Source organism: Pezoporus wallicus, unplaced genomic scaffold, assembly GCF_028554395.1.
Source record: "Pezoporus wallicus isolate ANWC-B61680 ecotype Strahan unplaced genomic scaffold, APGP_CSIRO_Pwel_v1 scaffold_11491, whole genome shotgun sequence".
In the NCBI taxonomy this organism is placed as follows: Eukaryota; Metazoa; Chordata; class Aves; order Psittaciformes; family Psittacidae; genus Pezoporus; species Pezoporus wallicus.
Genome location: NW_026642649.1, coordinates 459,618 through 486,821, shown reverse-complemented (window position 1 = coordinate 486,821; position 27,204 = coordinate 459,618). Strand labels below are relative to the sequence as shown.

The 27,204-nt window shown below is 45.9% G+C and overlaps 1 protein-coding gene across 3 annotated transcripts in view; it reads left to right on the top strand.

The window, feature by feature from the left end:
- ELMO1 (engulfment and cell motility 1) overlaps positions 1 to 27,204 on the top strand; it is a 222,404-nt gene that overhangs the window by 141,802 nt on the left and 53,398 nt on the right. The window contains exon 1 of one of the 3 annotated variants that reach the window (XM_057431312.1): positions 2,622 to 2,889. The exons of the other annotated variants lie outside the window; for them this stretch is intronic. The gene's annotated coding sequence lies outside the window, so the exon portion shown is untranslated. Of the gene's footprint in view, positions 1 to 2,621; positions 2,890 to 27,204 lie in introns of those variants that run through there. 3 annotated transcript variants of the gene reach the window in all.

Here is a 27,204-nt window from a genome sequence, read left to right as displayed (position 1 = left end):
TCCTTCACACACAAGTGAAGGGTATGGACTGTACCCTCAGAGCACCCTCTCCCCTGTGTGATGTAGGCGTCAGGAGGTGGTGGGAGAGGGATGCAACTGGGTAGATTGCCTTTTTCCATGACAGTCCTGCCAGCAAACTGAGGCTTTCTAGTTGCCCCCCTCCCTTCCCTTAAGATGCACATCGTACATTTCTCCACAGTTTAATGTTTCAAAACTGAAGGAGTGACCATAAAAGCCTGCAGGCTCAGGGTAATCGTCATAGCAGTGGTGCTGCAGGAAGTAGGAGGGGGCGATGCTCTAGAAGAGAATGAAAACCAGAAGCACAAATGAATCCTTACAGCATCCTGAGCCCTCAAAGCATCGCAGTTCTCTTGAAAGCTCATTTCTCTGTCAGAAATAACGGAGTGGCAGGTGCCCTGAGAAGCCAGGTCTCGTGTCTCTCTGTGGGCTTTGCTCGTGAGCACTAGACCAACAGGCTGCAAAGACCTTCCTGGACTCTGGATTAGACCCAGGTAGAAAACATTTCACAAGGAGTGGCCTTTATTACACAGGGTGATCTGGGAATCTACCCGCAAGGCTCTGTCGTGGTGCATTTTAAAAGGCTGCTGTTTTGCAGGGCTAAGGCAGTGGGTGTCTGTTATTAGGGCAGTACAGGAACGTTGGGGTTTGGGTTTTTTTTTTTCAGAAGCGCCTTCAATTTTTGTTCCTCTTTTAGTTAAAGGAATGAAGGTGTTTATGACCAAGGAATCTGTCCTCTTTTTGTCCAGTCTTCTCTAACGCCATTATAATAGTGTGTCAGTGTCTCAGAGTCTCTCTGGGCTTATCTTCGTAATATAAATGGATGCATTTAGGTTTTCTCCCCCTTTTGCAGTTTCAGTCACAGAAGCATGGAGAGAATGAAAGATTGTTTCAGGTCTCCCAGCAAAAGTGTCTGAGGAGCAGCCAGAAACTGCCCCCAACTGCCGAGTCCCTATGCTGACTTCATTGTTGGCCTGAGTCTTTCCTCTCTCTCAGATATTGCTTCCTTTCCTCTCCTGACCTGCTCGTCATTGCTTTCCTGTATCATCAGAAGGTAGGACAGAGATTTATAACTCTGAGTAACAACCCTTTTGTGCGTGAAGTTTTCCTGGTGGCATGTTTCATCAGGCCCTGGGCGGTGGAGTAGGGGAGGAACATCCAGTGTAGAATTAGTTGCCTGAAGACTCAGGTCACCGTGTGCGTGTGCCACATCTAATTTTGGAAGCCCGCTAGCAAAGCACATTGCTGAGGAAGTTTCATAATAGTCGTGTCAGACTTTGACCCCCGTTTGGACAGATGCAGTTTATGGAGCTGGAAAGCAAGATGTAGTGTTTTGACAGCCCGTACAGCGGTTTTGTCTTCTGCTGCTCTGTTACTTTACAGTGTGCACCTGCAGCCCAGAAACCACCCGTGTGCTGGGCTGCATCCCCAGCATGGGAGCCGCAGGTCAGGGAGGGGATTCTCTGCTCTGCTCTGGGGAGACCCCCCTGAAGCCCTGATCCAGCTCTGGGGCAGCAGCACAGGAGGGACGTGGAGCTGTTGGACTGAGTCCAGAGGAAGCCACGGAGATGCTGCGAGGGCTGGAGCAGCTCTGCTCTGGAGCCAGGCTGAGAGAGCTGGGCTGGGGCAGCCTGGAGAAGAGAAGGCTCCTGAAGGGGAGACCTGAGAGCAGCTCCAGTGCCTGAAGGGGCTGCAGGAAACCCGGAGAGGGGCTTAGGACAAGGGATGTAGGGACAGGCCAAGGGGAATGGCTTTAACCTGCCAGAGGGGAGACTGAGCTGAGCTCTTAGGCAGAAGCTCTTCCCTGTGAGGGTGCTGAGGCGCTGGCACAGGGTGCCCAGAGAAGCTGTGGCTGCCCCATCCCTGGCAGTGTTCAAGGGCAGGTTGGACACAGGGGCTTGGAGCAAGCTGCTCCAGTGGAAGGTGTCCCTGCCCGTGGCAGGGGTTGGAGCTGGAGGAGCTTTAAGGTCCCTTCAACCCAAACCATTCTGTGATTACTCAAACTCAGAATATGACTAAGGTGTATTGTTTGGGTACACAGGGAGCATACCTCCTTAGCATGTGCATGTGTACGGGTGGATGCTTCTTGTGTTCATATGCGCATCTATATTTGTGTGTCGTGGTTTGTTTGCACGGGGAGAAAGTCAATGTGTGCACAGCTCTGTCTGGGTGTACTTTCCCAGTGCCTATGAAGAGAGAAAGCAAACTCACAATCAAATAAGCAGTGAAAGCAGGGGAAGGAGGGGGAAGAGATGAGATTGCAGTTGATTACGAGCCTGGCAGCAGATGTGCTACACAAATCCAGCCCGCTGCATCCAGGCTGTTTCCATGGAGATGGAGCGAGTCGTTGTGAAGCTCCGGCACGCTCCCCTGTGGCCCCGGGTCCCCACTGGCAGAGAGGGGGAGACCCAGTGATGGGGAGCTCTGATTTATTTATCACCCCCCCCCCCCCCCCCCCCCCCCCCGATGGTAGGATGCTCGGGGAGCAGCGCTCGCTCTTCCTCAGGAATATGGTTTCCCAAGATGCTAAATAAATGGGCAGGAGTTTCCCTGGATCGGGATGCGATTGGTTGCCTCCGCCCAGCCGTGCCAATGGGAGCTCGAGTGGCCCTCGGGTACCCGCAACATAAGCAAAGCTGGATGCTCGCCCCAGCGGCGTGGGGACGGGAGAGCGGGCAAAGGTGTGCGAAGGAGGGGGTCTCCTCCTCTCCCATGGCTATGCCGAGGACGGATCTCCTGAGAGAGCATCACCAGGGACCATCTGCCGCCGGCGCGCGCTGTGCCTCCCGCAGAAAGCAGCATTAAGTCATCCGCTCGCTGTCGTGTGGGAGGCGAATTTGTCGTCGGGAACGATGGAGCTAGGGGATCTCTGTAAGTAAACCCATGTACTTTATCCTGCTCTTTCAGCCCGGGGAACAGATCCGTGGATGGTGTCAAGGAAAAAGCAGTAACAACTGCAAATAGCATGAAGGATTTCTTGGGTTTGTTTCACATGGAGCAAGACGTGTTCTCCCTAGTGGTTTCAGGCATCGGGCAAACTAGTTCGCTGTGTGCTTTGCCTTGGGTGGTTGTTTAGCTTAATTAAGATTAGTCTGTGAAGGATGCTGTATTCCCCTGAGGCATTTCAGAGCGCCTCTGTGTTTGAACGGGAAGGCATGCCACATGGAGCGGGAATATTGCAAGTCCGAGGTGCCCATATGGGGGTCCCGGTGTCGGTGTAATAAGAACAGACACGTTGTTACCGTGGTTTGTCAAACACTAGTTTAAACCCCAAGCCAAGAAAACGTGAGTTGCTCATCATTCCTCGCTGTGTTCAGCCCAGGGAATCATTGATTGTCCTGCCTTTTATGTTAGTTTGTTGGGAATTTTTGCATTCATTTATTCTCTGGGGAAGGGTTCTAAAAGCCAGATTAAATTCCAGAGCTTTCCTGTTTGTTGATGAAACAGGTGAGTACACGTAAAGTGTGGAGTTTCCTTTTTCACCATTGCGGGGCATGAGTTAGAAGTTGATTCCTTTGCCTATTGGGACCCTGCTTTGATTCTGTAAAGCAGAAATGGTATATGTAGAAGAGGGAGGGAGGGGTGTGTGCAGATCTGTCCCCCTGTAGCCCTCTGGGGTTACTCAAATTACCCCAGCCATGAATTCAGCTCAGCATTGTTCATGTTTGATCGGGTATTTGCCGTTAGACCGGGAGCTTTGGTGGATGGATGACTCTCTGCTTTAACCCTGTCTGGGGCTGTAGTCATCTCATCTGGTTTGTGAAAATACATAGGAGACAGGGCAGAAATAGGACCAAACTCTCTGTATTGTCACTCTGTGCCTGAGCTAGCCATGTGTATTGGGAATATAGCAATCCAACTAGGTGCAAACATCAGATGAAGCCGGCTGCTTTTTAGGGATCTTTTTCTAGTGTCTTTGTGGTCATTTCAGCACTAGACACACAGCTGCTTTTCTGTGGTGCTGGGAGCTGCTGGGAAGTTACATTGCTGCCTGGGGTCTCAGGCTGGGTGGGGGATAATTTCATGTCAGTAAGGTTTAACTGGTCAGCTTTGCTTTGGAGATACTGCCTTGCAAGTTATGGCAGGAAGGTGTGCTTGTGGAGCTTGTGCTAAAGGAATCGGCATCGCCTCTGAGCTGATGCCAAAAGGAGCTGTCAGTGTTTTCAAGAACCGTTGGGTCAGAATAAATCAGGAAACACAGAACACAGAATTCAGTGCATCAGTGCAGTGAGTGTCTGGTGGTGAAGGCTATATTAAGCTCCTCTCTGTGTACTTCTGAGTGTTTAACCCAATGTATCACAAATGCAGGAGGACCCCGCGTTAAGCTTGAATTATTGCCTTTTCTGAAGACATAGATGTAGGTTGCTTTTCCTTGTGTTTCCCGGGGGTGTTGGGGCCACCCCTTATTGAAATGGTGGCCCCAGGCGTCCTATGGTACTGAGCTTAAAACCAATGTCATTTCCCTAATCTGTGCAAAAAAAGAGATAACCATTCACTCTTAGTGCAGTACTTGGTTGTGTTTAGCAGTGATGCAAGTGCCAAGAATGGCATTCCTGAAATGAAGCAGATATTTAGTTGCTATGTCACCTTCCCCAGGGGCTCGTACCATTCATTTATACTTACTTAAAACCGAGGGAGCTGAAAACCCCATCACGTACAGCAGTCTAGGCAAAGAGGTGTGCCCACTGCCCATCTTGGAGGTGGATGCTTTGATCTAGGCTGAGATGCTCCATAAAAGGCTGAGGGAGAGCTTGGACTCTCGTACAACTGGGCATGGTTAGCTCCTGATTTGAGGCTGGTTATTTTGAACACCTTTGGGATGCATCATAGTGATGCTCCATTGCACGTCTGGGGGTTTTAATTCTATACCTGCTGCCTTCTGATTGATTTTCTGGTAGATAATGTGAAAGCCTAGGAGAACATTGCCTTCTGAGGTCACCACAACTCTTAAGATGATATTCCAGGGCTTGTTAGCACTCCAGGGATCTAGTTCAAACAACACAAACCTCTCAAGTTTAGTCACTAGCGCTAGACAAATACTGTGTGACTGATAGATTTCCTGTATCTCCCATAACCTTGTTTGAAGGGATTTGTTTGCTTGTCTATCCCTGTGCATTAGCAGATAAAGGGAGGGGGACGGGGAGGGAGAGAGGCAGCCTCCAACTGCTGAGCTGTGGATAGTGCATCGGATCAGTCTGTCTGAGGGCTTCAACCCACAGTGGTGCCTGCGGTAGGAGAACTCGTGTTGCAGTCAAAGCCGTGCTTGCATTAGATTTTTGACCTGATGGTGCAGAGAACAGTTGCTTGTCATTACTGCTCGGGGATGATCTACGTGGGAGAGGCATTACAGATTCCCAGGCTATAAGAGTTCCAGCAACAGAGGAGTGAGTAGGCTTCAGTGAGAGCTGTGGCATGCTGGCAGCAGTTGGGAGGATGCAGAAGCTGAAAAATGCTGTCTTGGAGTAGCTTTAATTGGTTGCATTGGAAAACACTTGGTTCAGTGGACTCATATGTCTTCTAAAATGCTTGGTGCCAGACCAAGTTGGCATACCTCCATTGACTTACATGAGAAGCCACCAGACCTTGATCCCATCTTCAGTTTTCTGTGTACATTTTTCTTGGAAGAGCAAGGTTTTACAAAGGCAGCAGGTTGTTTTTCCTCTCTGTTTCCCTCAGCAGCAGTCATGTTAAAAACCTGGGTGGGGTGGGCATCGCAGAGGTTTTGACTTGTTTCCAGGGGCTTTAACCTTAATGGGTTATCCTTCGTCTGCTCACAGAGCTCATTCATTGCCAGTGGGATGGGGCTTGGAGCAACCTAATGGAAGGTGTCCCTGCCTGTGGCAGGGGGTTGGAACTGGATGAGCTTTAAGGTCCCTTCCAACCCAAACCAATGTGTGATATTTTAGTCAATGCTGGAAGCATAGAGCAGGAATCCAGAAGGGAGGCTTTGTGTGTGTCCACAGGCAGTGAATTTGAGTATTTCATTTTTTCCCTGGACCTTAACCCTCTTTCACTCTCAGTAAAAACACTGTGGTCAATCATATACTGGGTAAACAGATTCTAGAGCTACCAGTCTTCTGTTTTGCCTCAGTTGTATTTGTGTTTTCACCCCTTTATTCAAGTGCACTACAGTTCAAGTGATCTACAGCTTTTACACAAGCTGCAAACCAAATAACTCTTCTTTAGTTGGCTCAGTGTGTTTACATCCAGATGAATTGCAGACAGTCGTAACTCCAGATCAGACTAACTGCTCAAACGAGACCAGTGCCTCATTTCTGTGTCTGGAAAAAAAGCATTTTCAGGCAGAGTCACTCCATGCTAGGACTTGGCTTACGTAGAGCATCGTGCCAAGTCACAGGAAGCTCTCACTCCCCGTCCGGTACATGCACCCTCGCATCACACATGGCAAGTGCACACAACAAAGCAACACCAGGCATGGAACAAAACCGGAGGAGCAGTGAAACAAAGAGGAGTGACTGGTGAAAAGCCCATTGATTTGCTTGACGCCCGTTTGGTGCGGCAGTGCGCAGCGCTGATCCGAAAACTCCTGTGCGTCACCAAGTTTGGAGAACAATGGGAACTGTCAGTCCCAGCAGATTGCACAGGCCTGTCATTATTCCTCCATTGTCTCGATGCACTAAGTGGCACGCAGAGCGGGGTTTTGGCAGGAGTTCAGGAGTGGTCTTACAAAGAGGGATCGCGTGTCGCTACCACTCGTGTGTTGTCATTTGGGATTAGAGTTGAGCCCAGCGCAGGCCCGTAGGAGCATGTCTGCCCCCATCTGGGTGCGCTGCTTTTATGGTGCTCGTTCGTTTGGTCTCTTAAGTACAAATCACCGCTCTTCTCCATTCTTAACTGCAAAAATGTAAAAGCAAGAAACCGTAAATGACTTTGTGTTGACTTAGGGTCTTCCTCAGAGCTAGAGTACTGCAGATTCCTTCTGCTCTGCCGTGCTGTTTTGCCGCCCGGTTAAGAAGCAGCAGCAGCACAGGCACCCCACACTCCTCATCCTTAGGAACCACAGGAACTGGCACAGGGTGCCCAGAGAAGCTGTGGCTGCCCCATCCCTGGCAGTGTTCAAGGGCAGGTTGGACACAGGGGCTTGGAACAAGCTGCTCTAGTGGAAGGGGTCCCTGCCCGTGGCAGGGGTTGGAGCTGGAGGAGGTTTAAGGTCCCTTCCAACCCTGATTCTACAGCCCTCTTAGAGACATGCCCCTGTGGGGAGAAGCACGATAGGAATGAAGATTGGCTTTGTATCAGGGAGACTCAATTTTAAGTTCTTTATTGAGCATCAGAGGCCAAGTAACTAGACAGTGTTTCATCTGCAACCATTGATACTCTTCCCAGGGGAGCATCACCTGCATGCATACCTCACCAAAATAAAGTTCCGGTACAACAAGAGTCATGGCATTCTCTGAAAATGAAAATAAGGATTGAGTTGTGCATTCTTAGCATCGATACCTTGCAGAACCCATAAGTATTGCAGTAAGTCAGCAGCATTTTGAGAAGCATGCAGGGCATAGATCACCTTTTTATGGGCTTCATACAAATTCTGGCCAGTTTCACAGGTTAAGAATTCAGTGGTTTCAAAAAAACCCATGTGAAAGTCAGACCTCAGAGGACACAGATGACCTTCATAGAAAGTGGAACTTTGGTTAGCCATGGTTTGGGCATTTGTAACTCCTCTGTAATGCATAAAATCAGTCTTTTAATGGGGTGAAAAAGGAGATCTTTGTATTAATGCTAGCACACAAATTAATATATCAGATAATATACTCTTCTCCTGAATTGGTGGACTGCTTTTATCAGCGCTTTTGATGTGGCAAAGAAAGTGCTTGTTCCATAGCTGCAAACCCAGCTCTCTTAGTCTTTGAACTTCAGTTTCCTTAAGACTTGGAACATGGTGGTACAGAGAGCAGCTTCCGCAGCGAGGTACTTCAGGATTCACATCCGAAGGCATATTAGACACCACACAAAGGGATTTTCTTTTAGATGAGGTTTTCAAATAGCTGTTAACTTTCTGGCTCGACCTCTGGATTTGCTCCCAGTCTGCATTGAAAGAAAACGAATCTACCCACATACGGTTATCTCCAGCAAGATCAAAGCTGTCACCGGTGTGTGCTGTATCCTGACACCAGTGAGAGGGAAATGGAGCTAAAAAAAAACCGGTGGGGGAAATGGTGAAAAGATTTGAATGAGTTCACATGTATAAAAGACACGCACCCACGGATCTTGGGAGCGGAGGGGAGGCTTTCAGGATTAGCTGCAGCTCTTCTGTTTGGAAGCAGCAGAAGGTTCCTTTGTTAGCCTCACCAAGGTAATTAAACAGGCTTGAAAACAAACAAAAATAGATCTTCTGGTTCCCTACAAATGCAGCTCTGCCAGTGCTTTGCTGGGGAAGTTAATAAGGTTCTAACTTTAGGCTGGGTTTTCTGCCTGGTGCCTAAGGGAGAAGCGACTGCAAAGGATGGTGTTATTCTGTGCTGCCTTTGGAGCCCCTCATCAAGCTGTGTGGTGTCTTTCCTAGCTCCCACCCTTCTCTGGCAAAGTGTAAGCAGTCATAGGTTACCCCAGCCCCACTGGATGCTTCCTGAAGGGCTGCCATGACTGTCCCATAGGTATCTGCAGAGTGAGGACTGCCGCTTTTCTCATCTGCTTGTGTTTCCTGCTGTCCTGTGTGAAAGCAGCAGAGTGCCTTTGCAGAGCCTGTCCGTCCTCCATTCGGACACCTGATGGGTATAATGCATAGCAGAGTCAAGGTGTGCACTTTGTTGCTTGTGTTACCACCTCTGCATCTGATAATTCAGCGTGATGCTGAGGAATGTTGTGGATGGAAGAAGCTTGCTCTGTAAGAAAACTAATTCACAGTCCCTGTGTTTGACACAAGGGGTTAGAATGTACCTGTGGCACTAGCCACAGGGAAGGCAAGGACCACAGAATAACCAGTCTTTTCTCCTGACTCTCTCTGTGCCCTCACAAGAGACATTCTCTCCCTGCTCCCCATACGCACCTTTTGTAGGGTGGAATGAAGCCATTTGGCTGTCAGAAGCTCTGCTCAGCTTTCGGGAAAGGGATCCTCACTGATGAGAGATTCTTTATGGTCTGTCAAGCTCTTGGGGTCCTGCTTTGCTACAGCTGCATAGAGGTATGTGATGTCCACCAAATCTCTCACTTGTACATGACTAGCCGTTTTGTTGCATGGGGTAATAGGCAAAGGCTTGAGTTAGAAATACCTCCTGTGCTTTGTGACTGCAATGAGAAGTTGCACTGTATTTATATGTTAATAGTTGGTCTTGAATTGTTCTGCTTTTAAATGCCATTATAACACTGTTAAATATTGAATAGAAGAGTGAAAAGTCCATTTACAGTTATTTCACAAATAAATTCCTTTGTTCTACTTTCCAACTTACCTTTTAAAATCCCCTGTTTAAATTACCACCCTATCTCAAACAGCAAGTTAATGTTTTGGGGTTATGCTTAGAATGCCTTAAGTCCCATTTTCAGTTGCAAGTGGAATTATGCTCATTTCTAATGGTACAGAAGAGGTACAGGTGAATCTCAAAATCTGTTCTGCTTGTTCATGCATGACATTACATATCAGCTCACCTTTGCATGCAGGATTTCCATCATTTGAAAGTCATGGGACCTCTCCTCCAGGCTCATCTTCACACCAATCCCAGTAACAGTTTTCTCTGCTAAAGGTTCTAGCCCAGCAAATTTCAAGGCTTTGAATTTGTATTATATATTTAAGGTATAAGCTAGAAATGTCCAACCATGAATTTCTTCGGTGGAGTAAACATCCAGTGTTTCAAGCATATACAGATCTGAGCATTAATACTTGTCATTGATTTGGTAAGACAAACGATTGCTCGATATGTGTGAGATTTTGGGGGTTACAAAGCACTTTGCTGCCAGGTTTCAACCAAGAAGGAAACAAACACCTTTTGGATTCTGTTAGCTGTTACTGGTAATGAATGAGACCTGTTTTCTTGTCAGTCAGGGAGAGGCATGGCAGATTTCTAATGTGGAAAGTATAGGAAAGGCCCACAGCTAATTATATGATTTTAAGCTTAAACACCAGAGCTCAGCTGCAGCTTGTTCCACAAGTTTGCCTGAGCTGTAATTCAAAGGTCTTATTGCACCAAAATCCCAGAAGTTATTGCAGTTTGCAGTAGGGGGCTGCCGAAAGATGATCAGAGTGTGTAGAGCTTGTGACTGGAAAGAAATGTGCCCATTTCATCATGATCTCCTGCACAAACAGATACCTGGGCCTGAATCCAGATCCTTCAGATCGTGCCCTTGATCCTGTGTCATCATTGCCTCGACATCATTAGTACTGGCAAGCCATGTAACCTGACCAAGGGTATGGCGCATCTCTGATGCCACAACGCAGTTGGAGCATCCATTGATGGCCAGTGCCAGAGAGCACCCATGAAAGGTGAATGCAGTAGGTTGTGTGTGTGGTGTAAACTCAGGAGCTGCTTAAAAGGAACACCAGTGCAGAAGCAGAAACCTTGGTTGTGTTGAAACAAGTGCTAAAACTGCCATGAGTTTTAGGCTGGTCCCTGGAATCAGGGGGTTGTCTTCCTCCTGGAGTGCTCAAATTGTCCTGTGAAATCAGTCAAAAGGCACCTCCTCCTAAAGACAGTTACAGATGTCAGAGCTCCATGTGAGCCAGTTGCAAATCAAGCAGCAGCTTTCATTATCAATATATAAGAAAGGATGTTTGTTCCACCAGGGATAACAGCTTGTCACTTGCTTTGCTCTCAGGATGCAGGGAGAAAGGAAGAGAAAGAAAGTACTGGTAGCCAAGTTGGCTGCTACAGTCCAGCAGCACAGTCAGTCAGAGCGCTTCCTCATTCCAAGTCATTCTGTAACAGCACTGATTTATCTCGCTGCCACGCGATTGTCTCCTGTTGATAATTGCAGTTCTGTCAAAAGAAGGCAGTGATTTTGCTGAAATCCTGCAAGCTCCTCTTACCAGCAGCGAGCAGGAGGAGAGCAGAGTAAGACTTCCTCCTTTTCACTGATGCCTATAAATAGCCCATGCTAACCCTAACAGCCTCAAAGACGTAGGGAGTCTTTTTCAGAAGAGAAGAATCCACTGTTTTTAAAGCCACCTTGACTCAGCAGAAGTAGATGTGTGCGGTTTACATCGTGCCAGGTTGATAATCAAGATAATCAAGCCCTGCTGTGAATGTTTAGCTCTTTGATTCTGGCAGTAACGTTTGACCATTTATTTTAACCCTGCAGCAGAGTAGCACCAGTGTTGCTGTAACAGCCAGAAAGGAGGCTCCTGCGCTATCATAGAACAGTTTGGGTTGGAAGGGACCTTCAGAGGTGCAGCCCCCCTTCAATAAGCAGCGGCGTCTTCAACTGGATCAGGTCGCTCATATGTATTAGAACCAATAATGTCTTATTTACAGTTTTTAACATGTAGTTTTCTGTAGCTCCAGTTTTTCTCTGTGTGTGGGAGAGGAGATAATTACCCAAAGTGAATTTAATTTATATCTAAGAGTGGATTGCTTCGTAACAGATTCTGTAGTTCTCCTTTGTGCTAAGCAGAACTAGTCACAGGAGCTGTTGTATGGATTTCAGTGGGATTGCTCCGGTGTGCAAGTGCTATGTGAGCATGATTTGAGCTACTTCAAAGAGTGAATGAAGTCTCTTAGGAAAGCCGAGACCCTTGGTCCTGGGGACAGGAGTGTTGTTCTAATATGACACTACTACACATGCTTCCAGTTAGGAATTACTGGAAAATCCAAACTGATGTAATAGGAGGTCATAACCAAAATGCTTGGCATTGCTGATGTAAGAATTAAAATGGCTTGTTCTGTTATAAATAATCAAGTAATGCTTCACCTCTCGGATTGCCCTGTAGTCCTGGAAGACTTCTCACTAGTACAGTTCACAGGCTCATCCCTGGAAATGTAAATTCCTGCAGCACACACAGATCTCTGTATTGCCAGGTTATTTTTACTTTCCCTGTGATTCTAGGCAGACTTAAAAGCTTCAAAAAACCATAGCTAAATTAATACATGTACCATACTGACAAATGTCGAAGTGAAACAAGGCTGTGCAGCAGCCTGAAGATGCTACCTACCGTTCAAGTTATTTTCCTGCTGGTATCAATCTTGAGGAGGAGTTGGGTTTGAAAATATTGTACCCATAAAAAGGTATGAGTTTAAAAAGGAAGAAAAAGAGCATATTCCTGCTATTCTGTGAGTATTTTCAGGTTGGATAGAAAGGGTGGTGGAGCTGTGTGTGTTTGACAGCAGCAGTGCATCACTTGAGATTCTCTGCTCTGCTCTTAATCCCGTGGTAACTCAGGATCCTTAACCACCAATTTCTAAACATGATAATCCAAATGCACTGCTGTCAGTTGTGTTGCTCTCATCAAGAGCCACACTGGGCTTTCTGGTCTTTAAACAGTAAGTGGCTTAGCCTAGCAGCCAGTTAAGTGTTGTTGGATTTGATTTTAAATGAGTTTGGCCTGTCTAATAGTTAGTTTCAGTGTAATGCTTAGGTGTCATGCTTTCCTTTGGGTCTTTTGAGGATAGCCTTACTGCATGATGAAAATATCCCTGCTTAGGAGTCCCACCCTTGGCAAAACTTAAGTTAGCATTATGAAAAAGGGCTTTCCTCTGCAGGCTGTTCACTTTGCAGTTCACTGTTTCCCTAAGTGCTTTGCTTTAGTAAGGCTTGCCATGCCACAGGGAATAAGAGGGAATACCTCATGGTAACCATCAAAGAGTTCATTGAAATATCAGGCAGATGTCCTACCCTTCGTGTTCCGGATTGCTATTAGGAAGAACAAGAGAAGGAGCCAGTTCTTGGCCATATTGCTGAACAAGCCCTTCCTCCTCCAACTGCTGGTAATGAACCTTCAGAATTAGGCGGATCTCTTTTTAAATACTAAATCATATGGGCCTACAGCCCTGTCACTTTTATTTCAGGAATTCATTCCTAAGGTAAAGGCATTTAGAAGCAGAAGTACCAAGATAATGCTGTAAAGCATTTCTGGACATCTGTGTTCTAGGTCATCTTCAAGGTCCCTTCTAACTCTAACCAAAACCAGTGGTCCTGTTTCAGCAATGCAAGTATTGGGGATTAGGCTGTGGGTGTTAACAGATGCCATCCAGTAGCTTTTCGCTCACATCATTGGGCACTCAGGTTTGCTCCTGTTTACCCTTAGAGAGGTGTAATAAATTCTGTATTGGCAAAATTAATAACTGCTGCTGCCTTCCATCATGTAGAGTGGCAAGGTCATCTCTTCTGGAGATCTTTAGGATACTTCCTTAAAGCCAGGAAAATCAGTAAAGGGACTTGTCTGTAAAGCTCTGGAAAGGTGAACCAAAGCTGCTGTGTCATGGGTAGGCTTGCAGGTTAACTTCTTGGGGAGGGAGGAATGAGGGGACCCTCAAGAGAAGCAGGAGAGAAGTAGAGAGAACAGGCCATATTTACTGTTTTGGAGACAGCAGGTAGGTCACCTTCAGTGAGGTGTCTGTTACAGGAGCCTTGTTTCTACAGGTGCTGGGATAGGAAAAAGTATTTGAGTAATTTCTGTATCATTTACATTTTCCAGTGCTTCCAGTTTTACACTGGGATGCTTTAGTTCATCAAAACAAAGAACAGTGTGCCATCTTCACTGTGTTAGCCAAATAACCATCATCTTCAAGGAAGGCAAGATTGGAAATAGAATAAGCTACCAAATGTGTCCCTCAGTACAAAAAGTGCTGAGTCCTGGGATGATGCTGCTGTTAATGCTTTGCCTGTCCACCTCCTTTTTTCTTTTTCTAGCTTAATAGTGGCAGCTGATACAATAACAGGCTACTGCACAGTTTTACACCTAAGGTACAGAGCCACATTTAGAACCTGACAGTGTTCCCTTTCTGGAATAGGAACACTGCTTGCAGCCCACAACTGAAACAATTGGCTATAACACAGAGAGCTGCTTCATTAAAGAAAAATAAAACTGTTCTTCAGCTTACAGATACGTCTTGAAGAAAACTGTTCAAGTAGACAGATGAACAAGCCTCAGAGTACTTAACCGGATCTTATGGGGTTTGAGAATATGAATTATTTAAATTAAAACTCATTTGAGACAATAGAAGAAAGGGCTCTGACAGCAGCAGAGGGAGCAGAACAGAAACGGTGATACTGCTGTATGTACCTGCTTGCACTAAAAACAGCAGCTGAAAGGAGGAGTTTGAACTAAACTCTATGAACGTCCTTATAGGTCTTATTAATGGATCGTTGTGTTTCTCTTGACCCTTTTCTGGGGGTTACATTAGTCCCATGTGCAGCTCAGCTGAGGATAATGAAGTTGCCCCTGGGTACCATTGTAGCCCTTGGGTTTTACCTACACAAGTCTGAACCTCTGTTGTTCGCTGTGTTTTCAGGGAGTTTTATTTATGTTGGATTAATCAAAATCATCCTCTCCATTCCCCAGCCTTATGTACTCTTCTGTGTAGAATAAGGGAGGTTCCAGTGCCTGGCCTCTCTCAGCCAATCCATGCCTATGCAGAGACATAATGGAAAACCCTGCTAATGGGGGGGACTTAACGACCCTGGTATGTTTGTGAGCAAAAAGCCTCATGTTGTGATAGAGCCGATGTGGGCACCTTTTACAATGTGAGGGAATGGTTTGGATTCCTCCACTTTGTTGCTTGTGTTTCTGGAGCCATTGGTATTGCTTGCATTAGACCAGAAAGGCAGAGTCTCGTTTGCTGGAGGTGAAAGCAAGGCATTAAGCGATCTGCTCATCCAGAATTTGATCTCAGGTAGAGTCTGAAACGCTGGTTCCAGTTCCTGTCTATTAGATTTTTAAAAGGTTTCAAACCAGATGCTTTTTTCTTAACATTTAAATGCATTCCTGTCCACAAATAGTACCAGTTTGGGGTCCAGAGTCTGGCTTTATCCGGTGTGAGAGACGGATTGGAGAGTGGTCCAGTGATGCCCTGTTGTTCTGGGAATTTTGTCCACGATAACTTTCCTCTTTCTTTTTTACCTCGCTTGTCTCTTATTCCCACATTCTTCTTTCTGTTGTTCCAATGTGCAGGTACCACAGGGTGGTCAGAGGCTGGTGCTTTGCTGTGAGTCATCAAAAGCAAAATAGCATTGGGAGAGAGGGAAGCTGTCCTTGAGAGCAGAGCAAGAAAGTATTTGGCTGCTTTAGCTCAGTGCCATGAAAGCTGGGTGGCACCAGCTAAATCTGCCCTTCCCCTGCCCCTTTTCTTTAACTCTGTATGAATTGGGGTTTAAGCTGGATTTAAAATAGCCTGTGTATATTGATTTATTTCTTCACAAATCAGGAGTCTTGGCTCATCTGCCTTATCGTAAGCATTTCAGTTCAGTGTTCGGTAGCAGCAGAGACAGGGAGTTTTTGTCATGGACAACAATGGATGGCTTCTGACAGTGTGGAGCTCTCCAGAGGTATGGAGAGCACCACTGTACTGAGAACAGTTAAGTTTTCTTACGGTCAAAACCAGCCTGTGAACACCGAAAGGGAATTTACAGGAGATGCTTAACACATACTGGGGATGTTTCTGATGGCCAGGCTGTGTGCTGGGCCTCTGCTGCTCTAAGTGTTTGTTGAGTTACTTGACTATTGCTGGATTTGGTTTGCACTGAGCCTAGAGAATGGTGGTTAATATAAATCGTTTTGCATTGCAACACTTGACCGAGGCCTGTAATCATGCCACTGCTTCAGCTGTGTCTGATTGAGAAGTCCCCAGATTAAGCAGGCTGCTTAGGGTGAGGAGTCCCCTTTTTGCCAGCTGGGAGGCTGAAACCAGCTGCGTTCTGAAATATGAAGGAAAGAGCCTGTGAGCTGCCTTATAAAATGGTCTCTTCTTCATTACCCTAATCTCATAAGTATGCTGAAGGCTGCAATCAGCCTTTTTTCCCCTTTTTCTTTTAAATCAGGCACAAGAAAGGAAAAGAATAATGTATATTGAACTGAAAAGGATCACTTGGGTCATCCAGGTCCCATCCCTGGAACTCAGTACTAGACATTAGAGCAGAGGAGACCATTAAACTTCTGTTCCATCTGTTTTGTTACATGCTTCAGGACACATATCCCAATGCCCTTGAAGCCATGTAGGTCTACAGGGAGAACCAAGTGGCCTGTATAATGTGCCATCCCTTGATAAAAGGGGGCTGCCTATCTCAGGATTTCATGTATTAAATGAAGTAGCCTCATAACTAAAAATCATGTTTCTTAGATGAAGTTCCTCGGTAATGCAGAGGAAGGCAGAAGTATCCAACTTCTGCATTAACTTCTCCTGTCTGCTCTCTCATGTAGCAGTTGCCAGCCGTCAGTGCTGTGGCAATCAGTGATTAGATCTATGCAACCTAAATACTAACACAGCACATAAATTCAAGGCATTGCCACCTTACACTTGGGTTTTGGTGTTCTAAGTCAGAAAAGAACCTTCAGGTACTGTTCAAATTATGGTGCTTGCCAAGCTTTTATTTGAGTATTGGAAATCGGTAGCACCATGCCGTTGGTACTTAAGCAGAATTTCTGGGTATCCATGAACATGTCAAACTCCAGTGTGGTTCTTAAACTCAGCTTACATCTTCTCATTACTATTTCCATGAGGTTTCTCTTCTTTTTAAGGAGTTTTCTTATTGCTGTGGCCTCTTGTCAAAGCTGAACAAACAAGGCATGGCTTCATCAGCAGAGGCTTGGGATAGGGGCACTGATTGCTTTCTGGTAGGATAATAGTTCTTTCTGGTTTATCTGATTGACACAGAGCAATAACTTGGTGGTAGCTAGACCACATCTGGCAAAGCACAATAGCCAAATGGATATTGCAGGTAGGAAACTTGGTTAATAATGACAGGCTGAGAGAGCTGGGCTGGGTCAGCCTGGAGAAGAGAAGGCTCCTGAAGGGGAGACCTGAGAGCAGCTCCAGGGCCTAAAGGGGCTGCAGGAAACCTGGAGAGGGGCTTTGGGCAAGGGCCTGTAGGGACGGGAGATCTGGGAGCCTTTTGTTTTCAAGGGATGTTAAAAATGTCACTTTTCATAGCTGGTATCTCTGCCATGTATGTGACGTCCCTGCTTTGCACACCAGATGAAAGTCACATCTGTGGCTCCGTTTGTCTAATAAGCATTTTCCTGCAGGCTCTCTAATACTTCTCCTGGGGGCAGTTCACAGACCTTATCTAAGAGGAGGAATTACTTTGTTGTGGCTTTGACACGCTCTTTAAACAATACTCACAGAGCCATCTGAACCCGCATTGCATGGAGAGGATTCCTTCTGTGCGTCTCGGTGGAGGAAGTGAGATTGCCCTGTTCCAGTCTCTGGCTTAGCTCAGGGCTGGGAAGCTGGTTAATTCGTAAGGTTGGTAATTAATATGAAACCAAACAAAAGCAAATCTAAAAGACTTTCTGCTGCTCTTCAGGGTCTTTATTCACCTGTTCTCATCACCATTTACATAGCTCCCAGCCCGGCATGTATTTAAGTGATGTCCTAATTCCACTGGTATTTGCTGTGCTGATCACAGAATACATTCCTCGTCTGCTAGCATAATCCTTGTTCTTTAGCCTGCTTATTGAAAAACACTTACTCTGTTCCTGCTTTAAGCCCTGCTTCCTCCAGCCCTGTCCTGTGAGCTGGCTGGTGGTGTGGCAGAGTGCTGACCTACTGGGAGCTGAGTGCTTGGAGTTGAACCCACGATGCTCTCCAGGGCTGGTTTCGAGCCCTGAACCTCTCAGTGATTTACGGTAGCTGTTACGCTCTTGCACTGGCTGAAAAGGAAAGGTACAGATTGATGATGCTGTCTTTGGTCACTGTTTTCAATAGGATTTTATCTCGGGTTGTGTAAGAACTATTCAGATTAGACATTAGGCAGAAGCTCTTCCCTGTGAGGGTGCTGAGGCGCTGGCACAGGGTGCCCAGAGAAGCTGTGGCTGCCCCATCCCTGGCAGTGTTCAAGGCCAGGTTGGACACAGGGGCTTGGAGCAAGCTGCTCCGGTGGAAGGGGTCCCTGCCCGTGGCAGGGGTTGGAGCTGGAGGAGCTTTAAGGTCCCTTCAGCACAACCCATTGTGTGATTGTGTGATCCTATTTGAAGGATCTTGACCATTGAGATCAGGCCTGGGGGGGTGACAGCCCTTTGCCTGGTCACCCTGCCTCGCACTGTCCTAGCAGTGTAACCCAGCCACTCGCCTGCGGAAACTGGGGCAGGAACCAGAGCTTAGTTCCTCCTCCTCCTCTCTTCCAGGCATGTCTGTAGTTTGGTGATGCCAGCGGCAGTCTGCCAGGAGCCAGGCTTGAGATGGCCTGTGCGTTTCATTCCTGGGACTCTGCTGTAGAATTCAGGTTCACTTTCAAAGGCAAGCGCGCTGAAACATCTTGTTAAAGCCTCTGCCCTGCTGGAAAACGGTGGTTATGGTTACAGCAGTAACAGCAGGGCCACCTCCAACAGGAAATATTCTGGTTGTTTTGGGGGTGGGGATGCCTGGGCTTTTGGTAACAGTAAGTCTCAGCTTGGTATTGGCAGGGAGACGCCATGCTGCTGCTGCGGGAACAAGGAAGAGAAATGGGCTCTTTAGGTTCGACATCCCATTAGCGTTCTGGAGGATCCCCAAGGCCCCATGGAAACCAGATGTATTCCTGCTGCAGCAGTTAAGTAACCAGCCCCTGCAGGAAGGGAACGTTTAAGGGGCTGGGGGATGCGTTACAGTATTTCCTGTTGGAAGATCCCCCTGTTGACAAGAAAAGCAGCAGGGTAACAGCAAAGACAGAGCGCAGGTTTTGACAGTGCCGACAGGTAAATACTGGCTTTGTGCAAACACGTTCCTATAAATAACCTGTCTGCTCCAGGAGCTCCGCAGATGGCAGCAGGGCTGCTGGGGTATGGATGTACCCACTGTGCTCAGTGCAGGAAAGCACAGCTGTCAGCTTTACTGTTCTCCTTCTGAGGGTTGCTTCTGCTTCTGCTCCTGCTGAGAGCTCCGGGCCTTGTTCCCCGGTTCCCTTTTAGCAAGCCAAGATGAACATTAAGGGTCCAAAAGAAAGAACTTGAAAGAAAAACCTGCCAAAACAATGAACAATAAATGAACAAGTGCGAGAGCAGCTACAGAGCACAGCGTGTATGTGTGCATACACCAGAAGCCAGCAAGAGCCCGTCTCTCTTGCTCAGTCTCAGGTAGTTTAACACAGCAGAGCTTTATAGAGGTGCAGGAGACCATGGGCGGGCTTGAAGGGCAAGGAAAGTTTATGAGGGAACAATAACGTGTTTGCACATCCAGTAACGGGCAGAGGTAGAGTGGAGGCAAACCTGATGCTCTCTTTTGGGAGGCCTTGCGTGCGGATGGAGGTTCTGCCAAAAATCCCTAGCAGCTGGAGGTGACGTAGAGGCAAATGCCAGCCAAACAGGCAAACGCTTCAGAGTGTCGTGATGAGGGTTCTGGCTTGAGTGGCCCATTTGAGGGCAGTCTAAACCTCAGGATTAGGATTTTCAGACCATGGAGTGCAACCACCATGTCATTACCAAAAATGCTGATTTACAGGCGTAATGCCTGGAATCACTGTGTAAAGCATATCTGTGCCTTTTGTAACGCATGTCTTAGATAGGCTTTATAATCTCAGCTCTGTAAAAACGTGTGCCTGTGGTGCAGGTCTGCTCCAAGGACTCCTCAGTAGCAGAACTGGGGCAGACACAGCGTATGCCATTTGAAGGCATTTTTGTGCTGGTTTTCTCCGTAGTTTCTGTGTCATTACCCAGTCAACCCAGACAATGGAAGTTCTTGTGTCACTGTAGCTACATCTGCATCAGGGGTTTTGCCCAGAATTACTGGGCTCAGCTTTTGGCTGTCGATTTGCCTTGTGTGGTGACTTTGGGCTTCTGTGTTTGATTTGTTTGGGTTTGGGTTTTTATTTGCAGATAGCTTGCATAGCTAAAATGGGCAGAAACGAAGAAGTAGAGATCTGGAGCAGATGAAGTAGCTGGTTATGTTGTTGGGGGTGGGTTAATTTGTGTGTTCATTTTGTGCAGTTTGGGTGGCGTGAGCTGCATTGGAGCTCTCCTGAACCTGCTTGAACCCTGTCGCAGATCTGGCCATCAGGTCCTCCTGGTGCTTGCAGTTAACAGCACCTTTAAGTGCTTGCCTGGGTGGTGGCCTGGATCCATTCATTTGTCATCTGTGAGGGTGCTGAGGCGCTGGCACAGGGTGCCCAGAGAAGCTGTGGCTGCCCCATCCCTGGCAGTGTTCAAGGGCAGGTTGGACACAGGGGCTTGGAGCAAGCTGCTCTAGTGGAAGGGGTCCCTGCCTGTGGCAGGGGTTGGAGCTGGAGGAGCTCCAGAAATAATCCTATTATTTCTGCCTGAGTTTTAAATGATTATAGGAAAAGAAAATTCAGTCAAAGGAAAGTCTAACTCCAGAGTTATGTGCTTACAGAAAATTCAAACTTGACGTGATTCTGTCTCGATTTTGGCAAAAATGAGAGTTCAGCAAATGAGAAATTATTTTACCCAAGATCGAGCCAAGAGTCTTTTATGGGACAAGAACACGAAAAAAGAGGGCTGTGAAAATACCTTAGATTCTTTTTGTAATAATTGTCGTTACGTTCAATATGACTCAAAGTAATCACTATACAACCTAGATAGTTCATAAGGAGCAGGGCATTAGAAGTTGTCAAGGGGAGACTTCTGTCTGAGGTACAAGGTGTTACTGGGCTGAAGGAGCTAGATGCTGAACAGTGTTTGAAAGGGTGCATATCTCTTCATTTTTTAAGAGCATTTTTTGACGCATTGAATAAGCAACCTCGTGTATATCTTGTGACCAAGTTGTGATGTTCCATCCTAAGCTGTCCTTTTCCCATAGTAAAACTCTGCCTTGATCTGCTGGAACAACAGGCAGAAAGAATCTTGGCTTCAGAGAGTTGTAGGTCAGGCAATTCACAAATACAGAAGGACAGGTCAAGAAGCTGCTTTGTGTGTATGTATGTGCTGTTGCCCGTTGTGGTTGTAACTGAGCCCCACAGAACTCATGCTGATGCTAAGATGTTCCAGTGTCCTGCTACCATCCCCATCAGCTTCTCCAGAGCTTTTAGTTCTTCGTCTTCCACAGCTAGATACCTGTGATGGGCTATGAAACCATAAACTGATCTGAATGTGACGTGTAGAAGGTTTCAATGCTGAATACATCACAAGTGTTTTGTTGGGTTTCTCTCACCTGGTACATAAATGTGTTGGTTTAAAAGAAATACTTAATCCCAAGCTGTCTCTGAAATTGAAGAATGGACTCTATTTTGAAACCTCATTTCTCGTGTCACAGAATCAACACAGGAATAAGGCAGCAATTTGTGTCTGCTCAGAGGAGGAGGGGGAAAAAGGGCATCCTGTAAGAGTATAACGTGATGGGATGTCCGTTGTCACTGCCTTGTACCAGTGACCTTGTATGTTAGTGGCTTTTAGCTGCCGTTGCCTCGCTCCCTCGTTTGAAGTACAGTTCATGACATTTCCATTGTGCTGTTATTGCAGTCTTTTGTCTTCAACCTGACCTTTTGGGGGGGGGAAGAGAGGGGAGAGTTATGTGTTCAAAGCAAGCCACGTCAAAGTATTGCCAGCAGCCAGTCAAAACCTGAGCTGGTGTTAATTCTCATAAGCATGGCTGGTGCTGAGGACTGTCTGCAGGGCCAGCCACCTGCCTGTCTCAGGATGTTCGTGGTAATGGCAGAGTTCTCGGAGGCTTTTCACTTTTTAAGGGATGCGTTTGTGTTTTCTGGCAGATGTTGGTCAGCAGTACAGAGCCAGCGGTGTTGGGTGCAGTGTTACCCTAATAGCTGCATCTGAAGTCGTTTGGAATGACAATAGTAAGGTCGATAGGAGCCTCGGGAAGGTTACACAAGAACATGAAATAAATTTTAATGGTAGAACGTGGTCTTCCACGCTGGATTTAGTTACCTGAAGAACCTTAAAAGCCTGTGCACAACGTATTTGCCTGTGCTAGTGCAGAGCAGTTACCGGATTTTAGGTTGTCATTGCTCCTTTTCTAAGTCACTAAAGTTCTCCGAGTCTGTGAGATCAGAGTAACGGAAGGAGGGAAAAGTGCATATTTTTTATTGTGATTTCTTTCAGGTTAAACTCTCACAATTAAAGGGAATGTTTAAATTGCCAATCAAAAAAACCCCACAAATATTATCCGTTGCCATTACAATATTGCATGAATGAACACTTAAATTGCACAGTGCGTGCGGTAGCGTACATGTATATACGTTAGTAACAGACCTGTGCATCCTCGGTAGTATTTCCTTGGGACAGTGAGTTTCCCTGCCTGTCAAAACATGCCACACAATACAGTAAGCGAATGTTTTCCTGGCTCAATCACTGATCTGCCTGTGTATTGGTAAATATGTTGCCATGGGCACTGTAATAGCAGAACTGGGATGAGCTTTCGCCTGGTTGGAGCTGAAAAATGCCTATTTTTACATTCAGTACCCACTTGCTCAGTCGCAAACGAGGATAAGAGGATAAAGCAGCATACAGTTCCGCTGCCTCTGTAAAATTTAATTATAGAACCATTTTTCGTACGTGCTTTTCAATATGCAGATATTTACTATGTGTTTATTATTTCCACAGAGCTCTGTTGGGCTTCACATTTCTTCATCACCAGATTGTTTTGAAAAGTGCAGTCTCCTACAGATGATCAGGAAGGAGAAATCGCATCCCTTTCTTCACTCCAACATCAACAACACCCATTTTGTCCCCTTATTTAACGTTTAATTCCTTCACCAAAGTACACCATGCTTCCAGAATGCTGCGTAATAAGTTCTTTAGTTGTGCAGATGTAAATCCCAGGCTGACTCTTGTCCCTTATTTGCTTTATTGAAAGAAGATGAAGCTATGTAAATGGAACATCATTACGGTTTAGTTGGTAAGCATGTGCGGAGATCAGTCTCTGACCTACATTTCTGATGTGTAGTGTGCTCTTGCCCTATATCTGGGTAGTTAATGGCAGCAACATCGGTGTGGGTTGACCTCATTTAGCATTTAAACATAAAGGAAATACAGAGATGCGAATCTTGAGTTGGATCCTAATAATATCCAAAAGAAAAAACACATTAAAGAAAAGATTTAGGCACAGTGTCCGATACATAAAGTTATTTGGAAAGTAGATAAAGGGCTTATCTAAAGTCTGCTTTTAAGTCTTTTGGGTTTCTTGTGTAATAGATGCTCATGGACAAGATTATGCAACTACAAGTTTCATCCTGCAGTCTGCATCTGTTTCAGGAGGTGCTTTTGTCAAATTTGAGCTGAGTTAACAGATCCTCCTCTCAGGCTGACTGTCTCTGAATGCTCCAGAGAGTTCAGATAAGTCTCTAGGGGTGAGTCTCCAGCCTGTGAGTGTTCTGAAGACACTGTCCTCCAAGGAATGCATGGAAAAACATAGGCACAGCACTCCCTCATGGTGGCTGTTCTTTCCCTCTTAGTAGTGCTGTATTGATGTGCTGAGGGATGTGCAGGTGCATAGCCTCTATTAATACTAATGGTCTTTACAGTTCAACAGGAGAATACAAGCCTGTAGGGTTCAGTGACATAGTTTGCTGTATTACTGTCAAAACGACACATTTTCCCCATTGAATATTACTGCCAAGATAAGATTTTTGAGAAAACTTATCTAAACTAAAATAAAAGAATGACTTGAACTATTTTAAAGTAGTTTAGCTTGTTACACAGTCGGTCTAGGCACAATAGAAGAAGGAAGAAAGAAACCATTGAAGATACTGTATTGAAGATACAAGAAACCTGGAGAGGGGCTTTGGACAAGGGCCTGTAGGGACAGGCCAAGGGGAATGGCTTTAACCTGACAGAGGGGAGACTGAGATGAGCTCTTAGGCAGAAGCTCTTTGCTGTGAGGGTGCTGAGGCGCTGGCACAGGGTGCCCAGAGAAGCTGTGGCTGCCCCATCCCTGGCAGTGCTCAAGGCCAGGTTGGACACAGGGACTTGGAGCAAGCTGCTCCAGTGGAAGGGGTCCCTGCCCGTGGCAGGGGTTGGAGCTGGAGGAGCTTTAAGGTCCCTTCAGCACAACCCATTGTGTGATTCTGTGATTTCTAAAGCCGGTCTGATACTTTAATCCCGTTATTTCTTTGGAAGTCTGATGTCAGTAGGGATACATAATTCTAAAAACCAAAGATTTAAAGAAGGAGCCTTTCTAGAGGAGGAAATAGCAACATCCGTTTGTCCTTCAGCAATCTGTTTCCATATGGCTGTCCAACCAGCTCGGAGGTTTTAGTATGTCCGGGAACACCCACTGTGTATGACTGGCTCCGAATTGGTAGATATAGCAACAGCATGGAAAAAAAGATGTTCACACCCCTGGGAAATGGAGCTAAGAGGTCGCTTTTCCAACAGCTTCATCAGCTGGCAAAGCCAAACCTAGCTTTCCTTTGAATGTTCAATCTCATCGTGGTTTCTGGGTGAAGCCCAGAGGGCTGTATTCTGTAGTGTGAGGGCACCATCTGAACGATGCAGTGAGTGTTGCACACAGCTTGGCATGCATTTGTTACCTGCTACAGTTTAGGTTGGTTTGAATTTGCGAGTCGTGGATTTCATAGGTGCGTTCAGCAGAGCAGCAGTCCTTACTTTTAATCCTGAGGTTTTGTGTGTTACTTGAAGGCTTTCAGGGAGGCTTTTATTCTACTAAAGGGAAGTGCATTGAAAGGCTTCGGTTAAAGACTGAAAGCATTAGGAGAAGCAGTGCAAATACATATTTGGGTGGCAATGTGGAGCTCGGGAAAGGCTGTTCAGGTCAGAGGTGGCTATAGGAGTTTTAGCATACCAGGAAATCAATGTTAAGTTAGCACCCAGATGCCAGAAAGTGTTTGTCCCTTTGTTCATGGGAAAATGCGCAGCAGGCTCTTTCCTTCCAGTTCTCAGTGTAATGTTTGCAGATCTCCTTGAACAGTAACTTATGTACCCATAGAGCAGTCACAGAGACTTTTCCCTGGGCTGCAGCACGGAGGTGTTATGGGGAGCAGACTTTTAGCTTTTCGGTTCCTCTTTGTTTCTGTCACAGCTTTTGTCAGGGCATTGAGTTGCTAATACATGAACCTCTAGGGCATCCTGGTAGAAACCCAGTGTATTCAATAGCCTCTCTGGATGGATGACTGCGGTGTGCTCTCTGAACTCACTTTATCTCTTGATCGCACTCTTTCTGAGGCATGGGGGCAGGTCTTTCAGAAGCTGGGTGCTGGCTTCTAGAGGGCTTTAATTACCAGGACCAGGATTTCAGATGTGTGAAGCTTTACACCAGGAGCTGAGCTTCCTTTGAGAAGCAGGGTGAGCAGTGCCCAGCTTTGATGTTTGTTTCTTCCTGCTGGGGTCAGCAGACATCACACTGCTGGATGGCAGAGGTGGTCCTACCCCCCCACCACCCCTGTTTGTTTGAATACCGCTTTTTGGAGAATTAATTGGAAATAGGGAAAACCTTATTCTCTGTTAATTTTCTCGATAGAACTTGGCATCCTTGGAATCTCAAGGCAAAGGGGGTGGGATTTTCACAGGGACATACCTTATTTCTGTGCTCTCTGTAATTGCTTGAAGCCCAAGAGAGGCCGGGGAGGAGATGACTCTTTGGCATTCTTGAAAGACAAAAAATACAGGTCTGTGGTTTCATTCGAAGTTTAAACAGCAGAATAATAGATAAACTGCATTTACAATTTATACATTTATATAAATTTAACCTAGCAAGCTGGTTTAATTATTTGATTTCAAATAATAATTCCAAGTACTATTTCTGGTTCTGCTTCACCCATTTAAGTTACTTTTGCCCAAGTGCTAGAATGGAAAACAGGTTTATAATAGACGCAGTTGAAAACAATTTGTTGTACCTGAAATGCACCTCACAGTGTGGTTCCTCATGTTCCTCTTGGAGTGACTAAGTTCCTGTTTACCAGGATATGCAGGTTTTTTGAGGGATGAGTAAATAATGTGTTCAGCGTTCTCATGGCAGGGGTGTTAAAGATCCTTCTTTTCACGCAGACACGACCACACGTGCGGACATGCACACACACACTTTGCTTTCTTCCTCCTTACAAAGTAAGTGTAAAATTATTTCATTATTACAGTTGTTTTCAGGATGGTTTTAGTCACACCTGACTAAAATCCTGGTTTTTCAGCCATAGTCTTTCATTGCAGCTTAACCAGATTTGAAGGAATTAAATGCTTACCAAAACTTACGTCCTAAACCACATAATCTCAAGTATCATGAGCTGGTGGAGTATTTATACAGGTTTACTAGTAAAGATGGATCGCTTTGCATTGGAAAATAATTAATGAAATGTGAAATGCTGAAGTGGTAATAGAAACTCAGCAGACAGAAACCTGACAGAAGCTAAATGGTACAAAGGTAGACTTGGAGGGTGGTTCAGAACGGTAAAGCGAAATTCAGTGTTTCCTAGGTTTATACACTTAACTGAATGTAGGGTTTTTAATGTGAATGCAGGTGTTTGAATTCAAACAGTCTGATGGAGGTAAGGTGACCTTAAAGGTGGCCAGTGCGCTGCTCTGCACCTCTGGTAAACTGAGTCATAGTTTTAATGTGTATGTATATATGCACATATACGTGTATATATATTCTTAAAATAGCCTGGGGAGCAGGGTCTTTGGCGCTTGACATCTGTTGCCTGTGACCTCTTTCTGTGTGCTTGAGCTATAATTCTCATGCATGGAAATGGGTGAATATGGAGCTCAGTACTTAACCAAAGCTCATTAGGACTAGTGAAAACTGGGTTAGGATGGAGCCTGTACACACTGGAGCCAAATTAATTATTTAGTTGCTGTGGGTTTGCACTGATTCAGTTAAATGTTTCTGGTTCCTACTCTGAGCATTTGAATGGTATACACTGATACGCCAAATTCTCGTCCTGTATGGAGAGAGTATTTAGTTGCTGCTACAGTTCCCCTTTATATCTGTATACCTTCCTCTAACATTTAACCTCTATTATTATCCCTCTATTGTTATGTATACCTTCCTCTGTATATTTAACCTACTCATTATACCTCCTCTCCTTCAGCAACGTGGTAGCCAGCCATTAGGCTATGGATAACCAAGACAGATGATGAAATTTCAATCCCCTAGAGCGAGGGGGTGCTTTTGAAGTACTGTGGTGGGAGTTTTTGTGTTACACTTTGATAAGATGAGGATACCTGTAGTGCTGTACCGTGCCACC